Genomic DNA, 14,024 nt, shown 5'->3' with positions numbered 1-14,024 from the left:
GTCCGCCTGCCAATGCAGGGGACATGGGTTCAAGCCCTGGTCCGGGAAGATCACACATGCCACGGGGCAACTGAGCCCATGCGCCACAACGACTGAGCCCGTGTGCCACGGCTACTGAAGCCCACGTGCCTAGAGCCCAGTGCTCCGCAACAAGAGAAGTTACTGCAATAAGTCTACACGCCGCAATGAAGGGTAGCCCCCACTTGCTGCAACTAGAGAAAACCCGCGTGCAGCAACAAAGACCCAACACAGCCAAAAATAGAATAAAATAAATAAATTTATATAAAAACAAACAAAAAAAATGGCAGACATACCCCAAGCACTCAACAAGGAAGGGGTTCCAGAGGATACATGTGCTGCGGGCTACAGTTAAAGACCCTCACCAGGACCCCGATAGAGTATGTAGCATCCTTGAGCCAATTAGAAGTGGCACTTCTTCCTTCAGAAAAATAAATTTAGTTGGTGTATTGTTGCATAACTTGGATAGCCATTGGGGCAGTATGTATTACCTATGCTTTCCCCCTTCCAGGTTTGCAGGCAGGGTAAGGGTAGGAATTGAGCCACTGAAAGCAATAGGAGAGGAAAAGAAACACCACCATGGGATGCCTGGAATATGGCTGGGACGAGACTGTCTCACGCATCTGTGCATGCCAGTGTCCTTGTGCACAGCCATGTGTACTGCTGTCCCAGGACTTGGTCGTGAGCTCCAGATCTTCACAAACACCTAGGGCCTCCCATGTAAGTTTGAACACACTACAGTGTGGATGGCATCCCCTTAGGCGTGGCACGCTGGAGCAGTGTACAACCTGAAGAACTGTACATGGTGGTCCTGCCTTCAGAGGCTTATCCCCAGGTTTGAACGATCTCTGTGCAGGTGGTAGAGAGGGTTGATGGCTGGCTAGATTCTCCCCTCCCAGCTCCCCAGAGAGCAGTATAGCCTCATGGTTGATCACACAGACTTGGAGTCAGGCTCCCTCCAAATTAATAGCCCATTGTACTTTTTGCTGGGAAAGTGATGTGGGTCAGATTACTTATCTTCTTTAAACCTCATTTTCCTAATCTGTAACACAGGAGAATAATAGCACCTACCTTATAAAGTTCGTAAGCGAATTAAGTGAGATAATCCATGTAACTCAAAGGGCACAACCTGCAGTAAATTCTCAATAAATATTATCTGATAGGATTAATAGCTTAGCTTACAGCAACAGGGAGCAAGTGTCTTAAAGACTATTTGATTAGTAAAGACGTTAAGTTATAAAGTCCAGTTAGTTTGGAAAGCATGGGCCAGTTTTCAGAGCACTGGTCCAGAGCCAAGCTGGTCCCCTCTCTGAAGATTTATGGGGGTAAAAACGGTACTGGCTACTTCTCTTGGGAACATAACTGAATTCTCTTGCCCAGCACAAAGCCACCGGTGGCCTCTTTACACAGGTTTATGACACTGTGACCTTCTGATTACAGGGCCCAGACTCCAGAAAAAGGCAAAATAATACTTAGACCAAATGTCACATCTGGGAAGAGCTTTGTCCACTCCCTGACCCCCCACCTCCAACCTCTAATCCCAGTTGTAGCAAAGGATTTTATTTGTTCAGTAGACACAGCAGAGGGAAAATCAGCAAACAGAATGCTAACCAATGCAAGAAAAGTCATTTGTGCTGAAACAATCTGTATTGATCTCTTTCCTCTCCAAAACATGTTTTCTAATGAATAAGAGCAATGTATAGAGATGTTTTATGCTTCCATGTCGCTGGTGGTCAAGACTTACATTCCTCCTTACACATCACTGCAAATTTTTCTGCTTCCTCTACCCACACACGTAAGCTTTTTTCTATCCTTGTTATTTACGGGAGAGACACATCCTTCCTCCCCCTCCCTCAGCCAAGCTCTGGTCAGAATACTGAAGGCTGAAGAAAACATTGTTTTAAAACACTTGGATTACTACAAGTTCTTTATCACTTCCTCAGAAACTCATAGAGGGACTTCCCTGGTGGTGCAGTGGTTAAGAATCTGCCTGCCAGTGAAGAGGACACGGGTTCTAGTCCTGGCCCAGGAAGATCCCACATGCCGTGGAGCAACTAAGCCTGTGAGCTACAACTACTGAGCCCACGTGCCACAACTACTGAAGCCCGCGCACCTAGAGCCCACGCTCCACGAGAGAAGCCACCTCAATGAGAAGCCTGCGCACTGCAACGAAGAGTAGCCCCTGCTCGCCACAACTGGAGAAAGCCTGCGCACAGCCACGAAGAACCAACGTAGCCAAAAATCAATAATTTTTTTAAAAAAGAAACTCATAGAGGAAGGTGAACTATGCAACTTGTCACTCCTCCAAATGATAACAGACGAAAGTAATTGTATAGAACAAATAATTGTTTTATGATGCCATTAGCAGGCTTTTACAGCTCCAACCATCATTTGGCTGACAGCAAAGATTACGGTCCAGCAACATTCACACCTTCCAAACACAGAAGACGTTTGTTCTGGAGGCAGCCAGGAGAGCACTGAGATGGTTAAGTTCCTGCTGGTAAAAGCACAGAGTAAAGAATCCCAGGATATTATTTCATAGATCATAGGAGTATACATACAGCTAAGATCTTAACTGAAACTCATCTCAGGACGTTGGTATAGATCAGTGTGGGAAAACATGCTCCACAGCTCTTAGCATAACCTTTCTGGAGTGACTTGAGTCTGGGGATTAAAACAAATATATTTCTTACTGGTTGGGATTATTTGCTTATGATGCTATTTGTAATAGACGTTATCCTGTGATGACGAATCACTGGCCCTTGCAGGATGGAAGGGGCTCCTAATAATTAACTCACCATGGAGGAGCAATTGGTCTCCCCGAGGAATCGTGCTGCACGGGGGACTTGGTGTTCAGCTCTGCTGCTGGCAGGTTGGACGCTCATTAGCAACAGTGCTAAACTCAGCCTTGGTAAGTGGGACCCCAGGCTGTTCTTGGGAGCCCACTTCTCTCTTGTGTCCATTGTACCAGCACCACGGTGGCCAATGCCTGGAATTGGCTGATGCCGGATGGCCAAATCATTCTGTCTGCTTGGTAATTTAGTGCCTCTTCCATGGTGGATACTTTCTGGTGGGCATTAGCCTATGATACAAAGAGCTTCACACTTCATACAGCTCCCTTGTCCAACCATGTGTCTTTAACCAATCTTTCAATCTTTCTCTATCCAGGCCTCCATCTCTATTCTAACATCAGGCCGTTTTTCCTTTAACACAGAGTAGGTGCACTGCCTAAAGTTCTACTTCCTGGAAGGACTTTCTCTTGCTCTCTCTGCTTTGCAAGGTCACTCCTTGTAACACAACTACTGGTTACTTTCAACTTGAATCCGCATATCAAACCAACTCATCTATAAACAAAGCCTGGGTTTTGTTCCTCTTCCATGTGGTTTAATGTGTGCTCTTGTGTGGCCCCTTATAGAGGGGCACTGGTGCAGCAGTGGTCGTGGAGATGAGGGACAGGCTACTTGATCATGCAGCCTGCTTGTGCCCTCAAGTCCTTATTGTGCTTGGTCCCAGCTGTACCACTTCCCATTTATTCTGAGTTGCTGCTGGCATACTTGACCTTATGACTTAGTAGGTGTAATAGCTCTCAGTTCACGATGGGCAGTTCCACATGCACATTCATCTGGGGTCCTGTGTTCAGGTGTTACATCTCTCCCAGGGCCCAGTATCATGATAGCAGTTGTTTTTCAAAAGACTCATGATTCTCCCTTGCAGGTGGCATGGCTTTGCCAAACAACCACAGGGGACTATGTGCCCAGGCTGTGATTCTCCCACTGGGGCTTGTCATAAGCTCCACATAGCATCTTTTCCCAACACCTCTACCTCTAATATTAAGTGGCAGGGCTGCTTCCATCTCAGCCTGGACCTGCTGCCGAGGTCCTGGATGTGGACCCTGATCTGGGCCCCGGTCAAAGTTAGAAGCATTTCATGCTGCCTGGTGTATGGGCTAGAGCAGTATTTTTATGTGGAGGGTATGCTGCCTCCAGAACCAAAGAAGCTTGTCAAATACGCTGCTTCCTTCACTGTGGTGGAAGGTACAAGGTATAATATCTTGTCTTTCACTTGGGATGGGAGTTCCTGGCTGGCCCCCGATCACTGGACCCCTAAAAACATCGCTGATGGGGTGGCCCCCTGGAACTTCCATGAGGTCTTCCTCCCATCCTCTGAGGCATGTGTGTCTCACTGGGGCCTCCAGCATTCTAGGAGCATCTTGCTCACCCGGCCTGATTAGCATAATACCATCAATAAACAATGGAGCGATGTGACATCCTTTAGGATGTCCAGATGGTCCAGATCCCTTTGGACTATATTATGACATAGGGCAGAGGAGTTAACATAGCCTTGGGGACAAAATTGTAAACCTATGTTGTTATTCACCCGTATAAGTGCAAATGGTCTCTAAGCCTTTCCTCTGAAGGGAATAGCAAAGAATGCATTCACCAGACCAAGGCTTCATACTATGTGCCAGAGGCCAGGTCAAATCTGCTGTGGTAGATAAACAGATACAGTGGCTGGAATTGGGGCTAATATTTGGTTGAGTTTGCAGTAGTTTATTGTCATCCTCCAGGCTCCACTAGGTTTCTGAAGGGGCCAACTATTGAAGTGAATAGTGACATTATGGGAACTGCCACTCTGCATCCTTTAGATCCTTAAGGGTGGTACAAATGTCAACAGTTCCTCCCTACCGTGCAATAATATTTTGTATTTATTATCTTGTCTGAGGAGGCACCAGTTTCACAAGCTTCCATGTGGCTTTCCCTACTGTGATAGCTCTTACCCACAAGCCTAAGACCCAATGATTCAGCTAAAAAGCATGTCAACCCCAGTTACACATTCAGGGACTGGAGAAATTACCACTGGGTATACCTGCAGACCCAGTGGGCACACTGTAAACCAGACCTTGGCAGGGACTTTAGTCATTACTCATATACTCCACTAGTTAGAACAGGGGGCTGTGATGATGCTTTGGTTCTCTGGGTATCATGTGAGCTCAGAGTCAGTGTCCAATAGTTCTTAGAACATTTGGGGGTCCCCTTCCCCCAGTTACCCAATCAAACAACTGTGGGTCCCTTTGGGAAGGACTTACGGAATCATGACTCTGTATGTTTGGTGTTGTAGGTTTTTCCCTTTTTTTTTCTCTTCGGGACCTGGCTGAATCTGAGTCTGACATTTTATTGGGGTTGCTGCCCTTACACTCCTTGTCATCCATCCTTGACTTCTTCTGATGATATAAGCCAAGAAACACCCTTGTTGGTTGAGTGTTTATTTTGCCTCTAAAGACACCATATTATTATTATTATTATTTTTGCAGTACGCGGGTCTCTCACTGTTGTGGCCTCTCCCATTGCGGAGCACAGGCTCCGGACGCGCAGGCTCAGCGGCCACGGCTCACGGGCCCAGCCACTCCGTAGCATGTGGGATCTTCCCGGACCGGGGCACGAACCCGTGTCCCCTGCATCGGCAGGCGGACACTCAACCACTGCGCCACCAGGGAAGCCCAAGACACCATATTCTTTTAATCATGTCCATAACTCTCTGGGGTCAGGCCCCTTGGCTGCCACTCTAAACTTACTGCTCATCGTAATAACTGCATCCACCTGGCCTCTTTGGTCTGGGCCTCTCAACACCACTGGTATCACTGAGCCAATTTCTCCACCTACCTCTCCTACCAGCAGCCTGGCTTACAGAGGAGAGCCCCTCTCGATCTTTTTGGTGATGCTGGTGTCTTTCTCACTAGCTCATTTCTTTTAGCTTTTGTGAATGGTGTATTCACCAGGCCTTCTCATGGAACAGAATCATCTGGTAAGTCTTCCAGCCTTATAAAACATCCTCTCTAGCATGATCCCTTCCTGAACCCTTTCATCACTTCTTCCACTGCCTGCTGGGGCAGCTCTGGCATTTCAGCTGCATCTGGCTTGGGCCATCAATTTTTCCATGCTTCTAGGAGCCGTTGGAACAGTGAGGACTTCCTGAAGTCCTTGCCAGGGTGTTAACTTTTGTATCCTTGGAGAGCGCTCCCCAAACAAGAAACTCTTCCATATCTTTTCTTATGTTTCAGCCCCCTTGGTTCAGCAGCTTCAGAATCCAGTCCCATGTGAAATCCTCTGACTTTTGCTCGTTCATGCTGGCTGGGACTTGCAGCTCATCTGAGGTCTATTCCCTTTCTTCCATTATCAGGCCCAGTATATCCCAGCTGGGTGATGCTGGGACTTACCTCTCATTAGAAGCCTACTTACTAGAAAAGTAGATGGTGGGGAGAGGTCTCTGTAGTGTCTTCAAACAAGGAGGGTGTGGTGGGGTATGGGAGGTAGAGAAAGTGGTGCTAGTTCTTAATAGGGAGAGGTGGATCAGTTCTGCAGACTCTGAGAGTTTAGAAGAAGCTGAGACTTAAAATTTTGGAGGGGTCATCCACCAGATGTCCCATCTCAAGCTCCCGGGTCCCATCTCCCCCACAAATGTCTCCATGCTCTTTGGACTTAAGCTTGTATACGTGTAGGAAACAGAAAGGGCAGGTTCCGCTTTCCTTTACAGAAAGAATGTTGTGTTACTTGCCCAGCTTGCCCAAAATCCCGCAGAAGCTGATAACAGGAGGCTCCCAAGGCCATTTCCTCACCAAATATTGAAACAAGCAGATGGATGCATTTAGTTGCCTGATTTGCTGCAATGGGACACAATGATAGGACATTTCATTGAGTCGCAAGTTCTAAATAAAGCCTATTTGTTCACATTATCACTTTTAAGCTCTACAGTAACAAAACATCTTAATTTGAGAAGGCAGATTATCTTCAGAGATCATTACCCTTAATCTTCCATTCCCCTTTTTAAAATCTTTTAATTTTTTATGGCTTCTACAATGATGCCTCATTCTGCATTTCAAAAGCCAATGCCTAGGCTCCTCAAAGTTCCTGGGGTTATTTCCTTCCTAACTGTTGACTTTTTGAAGCTGAGGTTTATCTTGAAGGAGAGAAGGGGCTGGAATCCTGCAGCTGCACCTACTTGGGCCTGGGAGCTTTGCTCTCTAAAAGCAAGAGTGGGCTGGATCTACCCTTCCTCCCTGACCACTCTTTTTTTTTTTTTTCCCATCACAGGTTATTGAATATTGAATATAGTTCCCTGTGCTATAAAATAGGACCTTGTTTTTTATCCATTCTATGTATAATAGTTTGTATCTGCTAACCCCAAACTCCCTGTCCAACTCTCCCTGACCACTTTTTATTGAGAACCCAGTGACTATCTGCAGTGTTGCTGGGTGCCTTAGGGAGGGGGTAGTAAAGCATAAATATAAGGTATGGTCCTCAAAAAATGTACGACCTAATTGTGGAAGAAACATCAAAACTCAAATATCAATACAAACTTACATATTCAGAAAAATAAGACCTCAAAAGAGTGAGAGAATTCAATGAGCCTAAGAAGTTAGGAAAGGATTCTCTTAGAACCATAAATTATCATAGAATCATAAGATGTGAGGGGACCTTAGAAGTGACCTAATCAAACTTCTACTTAATGCACAATACCTTCAAAGACTTCTTTATTTTTTAATTTATTTTATTTATTTTTGGCTGCATTGGGTTTTCATTGCTGCACACGGGCTTTCTCTAGTTGCGGCGAGCGGGGGCTACTCTTCATTGCGATGCACGGGCTTCTCATTGAGGTGGCTTCTCTTGTTGCAGAGCATGGGCTCTAAGTGCACGGGCTTCAGTAGTTGTAGCTCACGGGCTCTAGAGCGCAGGCTCGGTAGTTGTGGCGCACGGGATTAGTTGCTCCGCGGCATGTGAGATCTTCCAGGACCAGGGCTCGAACCTGTGTCCCCTGCATTGGCAGGCAGGTTCTTAACCACTGCGCCACCAGGGAAGTCCCTATTTATTTATTTTTGATCTTTATATTCTTTTAAAAAAATTTACACAATTTTTACAGGTTACTTTCCATTTATAGTTATTATAAAATATTGGTTATATTCCCCGCATTGTGCAATACAGCCTTGTAGCCTGTCTTATACCCAATAGTTTGTACCTCCCACTCCTCCACCCCTCCCACCCCCCACACTGGTAACCACTGGTTTGTTCTGTATATCTGTGAGTCTGCTTCTTTTTTGTTATATTCACTAGTTTGTTGTATTTTTCAGATTCCACATATAAATGATATATGGGATTTGTCTTTTTGTTTCTGACTTACTTCACTTAGTATGCTAAGCTCTAGGTCCATCCATGTTGCTGCAAATGACATTATTTCATTTTTTTTAATGGATGAGTAGTATTCCATTGTGTATATATGTACCACATCTTCTTTATCCATTCATCTGTTGATGGACACAGGTTGTTTCCATATCTTGGCAATAGTAAATAGTGCTGCTATGAACATTGGGGTACATGTATCTTTTTGAATTAGTGTTTTTGTTTTTTTCAGATATATACCCAGGGGTGGAATTGCTGGGTCACATTGTACTTCTAGTTTAAGTTTTTTGAGAAACCTCCGTACTGTTTTCCATAGTGGCTGCACAAATTTACAACCCCACCAAAGTGTACAAGTGTTCCCTTTTTTCCACATCCTTGCCAAACATTTGTTATTTGTGTTCTTTTTGATGATGGCCATTCTGACAGGTATGAGGGGATAACTCGTTGTGGTTTTCACTTGCGTTTCCCTGTTGATTAGTGATGTTGAGCATTTTTTCATATGCCTGTTGGCCATCTACATTTCCTCTGAAAAAATGTCTGCTCAGTTTCAAAGACTTCTGTCAGGGCCACGATCCCTCTGAAACCTCTAGGAAATGATTACCTCTTTCACCCCAGGCATTCCCTGACCCGTGGTAGCATCACTCCAATCCATACCTCTTTCTCTTTTCATACGGACACAAGTCATATTGGATTATGGGTCCGCTCTACTCTGTACGGCCTCATTTCAACAAATTAAATCTTCAACGACCTTATTTTCAAGAGGTCCCGGGGGTTAGGACTTCAGCCTATCCTTTTGGAGGAAAGAATTCAGCCCAAAAACAGGAAGAAAAAAGAAGAGAGCTAACAATTAAAGGATCATTAGGAAAACCTTCTTCATGGGCCAGTTGAACATATCTAAGTAGTGTGCACCTTCAGTGCAAGGACTAGTGTCTTTGTAGGTCAGGATCTCAGAAACTGCTGGTGGAGAGGACCCTTCCCTGGGTATCACACAGGAATGCTTGAACCAAGGTCTGACTTCACACGCTAAGAGAATCCTATGAGCTTCTCTCATAGTTGTCAGGTCTGGGGGATGGACAAGATGACCTCCTTGCTTTCTAAGCTACCCTCATTTCGTTGGTCTCGTGCTGTATTTCCAGCCCTCTCCTGGGTTAAGAAAGGGGGTAGTTTCTTGCCACAGATGCTGGAACCACCCGCAAGCTACGGTGCTTTTTCAACCATGGGCAGATGCTGCCACCTTGTGGCAAAAGGGCTTCATAGCTACGGTGACCATGCCCTTCGTTACTCAGATTAGGACACTTTTTAAAGTGAAAGGGGGCTTTTTTAATCATGGTGCCGGGCCAGCAGTTGCAAACGGGGACAGGGAATGTGAGGGAACAAAAGGACGTGCTGGGATTCTCTAGAGACAATTCTGGCTGCGTTTTCCAAATTGTCCCACTCTCCTCCGTTTACTCTCAGCAAGAAGCTTCCTTCCATGCTGGCCATCACCCATCTCATTCAATGTTAACAGTACAAGAAAGTTTTGAGTTCCTCTGACACAAAGTATAAGGAAATGCCAACCACGCCTATTAATAGAGGAGAAAAAAAAAGAATTATGTCTTTCTACATTGCCTGTGGATTCAAAGTGCCCCAAGAACATTTAAAGTTTAGTTCTGACTTTAAAGGTACATTTTAGGGGTGGCTTCCCTGGTGGTCCAGTGGTTAAGACTCCACTCTTCCGCTGCAGGGGGTACAGGTTCGATCCCTGGCTGGGCAACTAGGATCCTGCATACGGCAGGGCGTGGCCCCCCACCTAAAAAGATACGTTTTAAATCAATAAAGGAACAAAAAGCCCAGAAAAGACCTCAAGTGAGTGTGTGTGTGTGTGTGTGTGTGTGTGTGTGTGTGTGTGTGTGTGTTTGGTGGTGGTAGTTTCGAAATTTATATATTACTCAGAAACATAAAAGTAAAAAATTTTTTTATAATTGCATTTTATTCTGGATGTTAACTTCTGTTGATAGCAAAGATGAAGTGGCATTGGCAAGATACTTAAACCTGATGATTTAACGGTAACTTAACCTCTTTCATTTTCAGACCTCTTTTAGGTAAAGCAGTCAATTCAAAGCCCAAACTCCTAACAGCTTGAAGGTGTCCCTCTACCCCTTCTCAGGATGGTGTCTGGGTACAGTGACATTGCTCAGATATCACCTGGTCCCCCCCATTCTCCGCTGAGATATTCTTGTCCTGCATGACACCTCTCAGAAAGCAATTTGTCAATGTAACCCAGGAATCTCACTCGTTGGAATTTATCCTATGGAAATAATTTAAAAGAAGACTCAAGTTATACACGCTTTTTATAATCTCTTTCATATTACACTGTGATGACCATTTTACACACTGGACTCTCCCATCAGACAATGGGAGACTGTGTTCTTTTCACCCCAAAATTCCTGATGCTTAGTCCAGAGTCCAGCATATTGTAGATGGCAAATAAATGTTGCAGAATACATTGTTTTAATTTATTTTTTATTGAGGTAACATCAGTTTATAACATTATATGCTTCATGTATACAACCTCGTATTTCTATTTCTCTACACCCTACAGCACGCTCACCACCAAAAATTCAGTTTCCATCTGCCACTATACAGTTGATCCCCTTTGCCCATTTCAACCACCCTTCCTCCTTCCCCTCTGGTAGCCACTACTCTGTTCTCTGTGTCTGCTTGTTTGCTTTTGTTTGGTGAGATTTGTTCATTTATTTTGCTTGTTTGTTTGTTTGTTTTTTAGATCTCACATTTGAGTAAAATCGTATGGTATTTGTCTTTCTCTATCTGACTTATTTCACTTAGTAAAATACCCTCAAGGTCCACCTACGTTTGCACAAATGGCAAAATTTCATCTTTTTATGGCTAAGTAATATTCCATGGTATTATATACCACATCTGTTTATCCTTTCATCTGCTGATGGACATTTAGTTTGTTTCCATATCTTGGCTATTGTAAAAAATGCTGCAACAAACATATATCTTTTTGAATTAGTGTTTTTGTGTTCTTTGGATAAATAACCAGAAATGGGAAAGGGGGATCATATGCTAGTTCTCTTCTTTTTTTTTTTTTTCATTTTCATCAAGAACTTTATTGAACAACATATTCACCCTTTTGTTCTACTACCTTCTGCCATTTTTCAGGCAACTTCATAATTCCATCTTCCCAAATCTTTTTATCTTTTTGAGTAAAGAACGGTTCCAGGTGCCTTTTACAGTCTTCCAGGGAATTGAAATTTTTTCCAAGAAAAGAATTTTGTAAAGGCCGAAATAAATGGAAATCCAAACATGCAATGTCTGGTGAATACAGCGAATGAATCAGAACTTCCCAGCCAAGCTGTAACAGTTTTTGCCTGGTCATCAAAGAAACATGTGGTCTTGCGTTATCCTGATGGAAGATTATGCATTTTCTGTTGACTAATTCCGGATGCTTTTCATCGAGTGCTGCTTTCCGCTGGTCTAACTGGGAGCAGTACTTGTTGGAATTAATCATTTAGTTTTCCGGAAGGAGCTCATAATAGAGGACTCCCTTCCAATCCCACCATATGCACAACATCACCTTCTTTGGATGAAGGCTGGTCTTTGGTATGGTTGGCGGTGGTTCATTTCGCTTGCCCCACGATATCTTCCATTCCACATTTTTGTACAGTATCCACTTTTCATAGTCTGTCACAACTGTTTTAAAAACAGAACGTTTTCATTACGTTTCAGGAGAGAATGGCATGTGGAAATATGGTCAAGAAGGCTAGTTCTAGTCTTAATTTTTTTGAGCAATCTCCATACAGTTTTCCATAGTAGCTGCACCAATTTACATTCCCATCAACAGTGTATAAACGCTCCCTTTTCCTCACATCCTAGCCAATACTTGTCATTTCTTACCTTCTTGATAGTAGACATTCTAACAGGTTAGGTGATATCTCATTGTAGTTTTGATTTGCATTTCCCTGATAATGAGTGATAGTGAAATCTTTTCCAGTGCCTGTATGGCTGTATGTCTTCTTTGAAAAAATGCCTATTCAAGTCCTCTGCCCATTTTTTAATCTGGTTGTAATTTTGTTTGCTTGTGTGTTTGTTTTGTTATTGCTGTTGAGTCGTATGAGTTCTTTAATATTATGTATATTAGCCTCTTACTGGGTATATAATTTATGAACATCTTCTCGCATTTGGTAGGTTGTCTTTTTGTTTTGTTGATGGTTTCCCTTGTGCTACAGAAGCTTTTTAGTTTGATGTAATCCCATTTGTTTATTTTTGCTTTTGTTTCCCTTGCCTGAGGATACATATCTAGAAAGATTCTGCCAAGACTCATGTTAAAGAGAGTACTGCCTACGTTTTCTTCTAGGAGTTTTATGGTTTCGGGGCTTACATTCAAGTCTTTGATCCATTTGAAGTTGACTTTTTTTTTTTTTTTTTTTTTTTTTTTTTTTTGCGGTACGCGGGCCTCTCACTGCTGTGGCCTCTCCCCCTGCAGAGCACAGGCTCCGGAAGCTCAGGCTCAGCGGCCATGGCTCACGGGCCCAGCCGCGGAGCGGCACGTGGGATCTTCCCAGGCCGGGGCACGAACCCGTGTCCCCCGCATTGACAGGCAGACTCTCAACCACTGCACCACCAGGGAAGCCCTGAAGTTGACTTTTGTGTGTAGTATGAGATAGTGGTCTAGTTTCATTTTTGTGCACGTGGCTGTCCATTTTTCCCAACACCATTTAATGAACAGACTATACTTTCTCCATTGTATGTCCTTTGCTCTTTTGTTGTAAATTAATTGTCCCTATATGTGTGGGTTTATTTTTGGGCTCTCAGTTCTGTTCCGTTGATCCATGTATCTGTTTTTCTGCCCATACCATGCTGTTTTGATTACTATGGTTTTGTAGACCAGGGAAGCATCTGTTGCAGGCCTTTCTCTAGCTTCTAGTAGTTTCTTGGTTTGTGGTAGCATAACTCCAATCTTGACATGATGTTCACCCCCTGGCATATCTGTCTCTTCAGGTAAAGTTTTGTTTTTGTTTTTATAAGGACACTAGTCATATTAGATTAGGAATCCACCCTATTCCAGTATGACCTCTTCTTAACTGGACCTTGTTACCAAACCAGGTTCATTTTGCCCGATGCACAACAAGCCAAAATGCTGAGACACCGAGGTTTGCAGCAAAGAGAGGGTTTATTCGCAAAGCAGCCAAGTGAGGAGACTGGAGAACAAATCTCAAATCTGCCTTCTCAAAGGTGAGGGGCTTGAGATATTTATGGGATAAAGAAGCAGGGTGGTCTTAGGTGTGGGGAGAGGTAGGGAAAAGGTGAGGTAATCAGTGTTCTGTGCAGGCATATCTGAGTTACATGCTTCTTCATGGGATGTATGTTTAAAAATGGAGGTGCTTAGCACAATCTAAGGGTGGAGGTTTTGGCCTTCTGATGTCGAAAGTTCATTCATCAGACACCTATGCATGGCCCAATTTTAGGGTTGGTGGTCCCAGCCAGTCTTAGCAGGCTCAGGCTGGAACTAGACACTGCTGACTCCAAGTTCCTGGTAAACAAGTGGGGTACATCTTATTGTTTAGGCTACCTGAAGCTTGGAGGGTATGCAATTTGCAACAAAATAATTAAGGCAAGCTTGCTCATTGGAGGCAAGCTACAAGAGAAGGGGTTTTTAGCAAGCTGCAAGACAAACTCAAGGATTTCTATTAGTCACCAGTTTCTGTTAACCCTGTGAGGCATGGCTTCAACCTCATCTACAATGACCCTATTTCCAAATAAGGTTACATTCTGAGGCACTGGGGGTTAGGACTCCAACATATGAATTGGCTCGGGGTGGGGGGGCACAAT

Source organism: Grampus griseus, assembly GCF_964374135.1.
Source record: "Grampus griseus genome assembly, chromosome: 1".
NCBI lineage: Eukaryota > Metazoa > Chordata > Mammalia > Artiodactyla > Delphinidae > Grampus > Grampus griseus.
The sequence above is the reverse complement of the archived record's forward strand: the minus strand, read 5'-3'. Positions refer to the sequence as shown.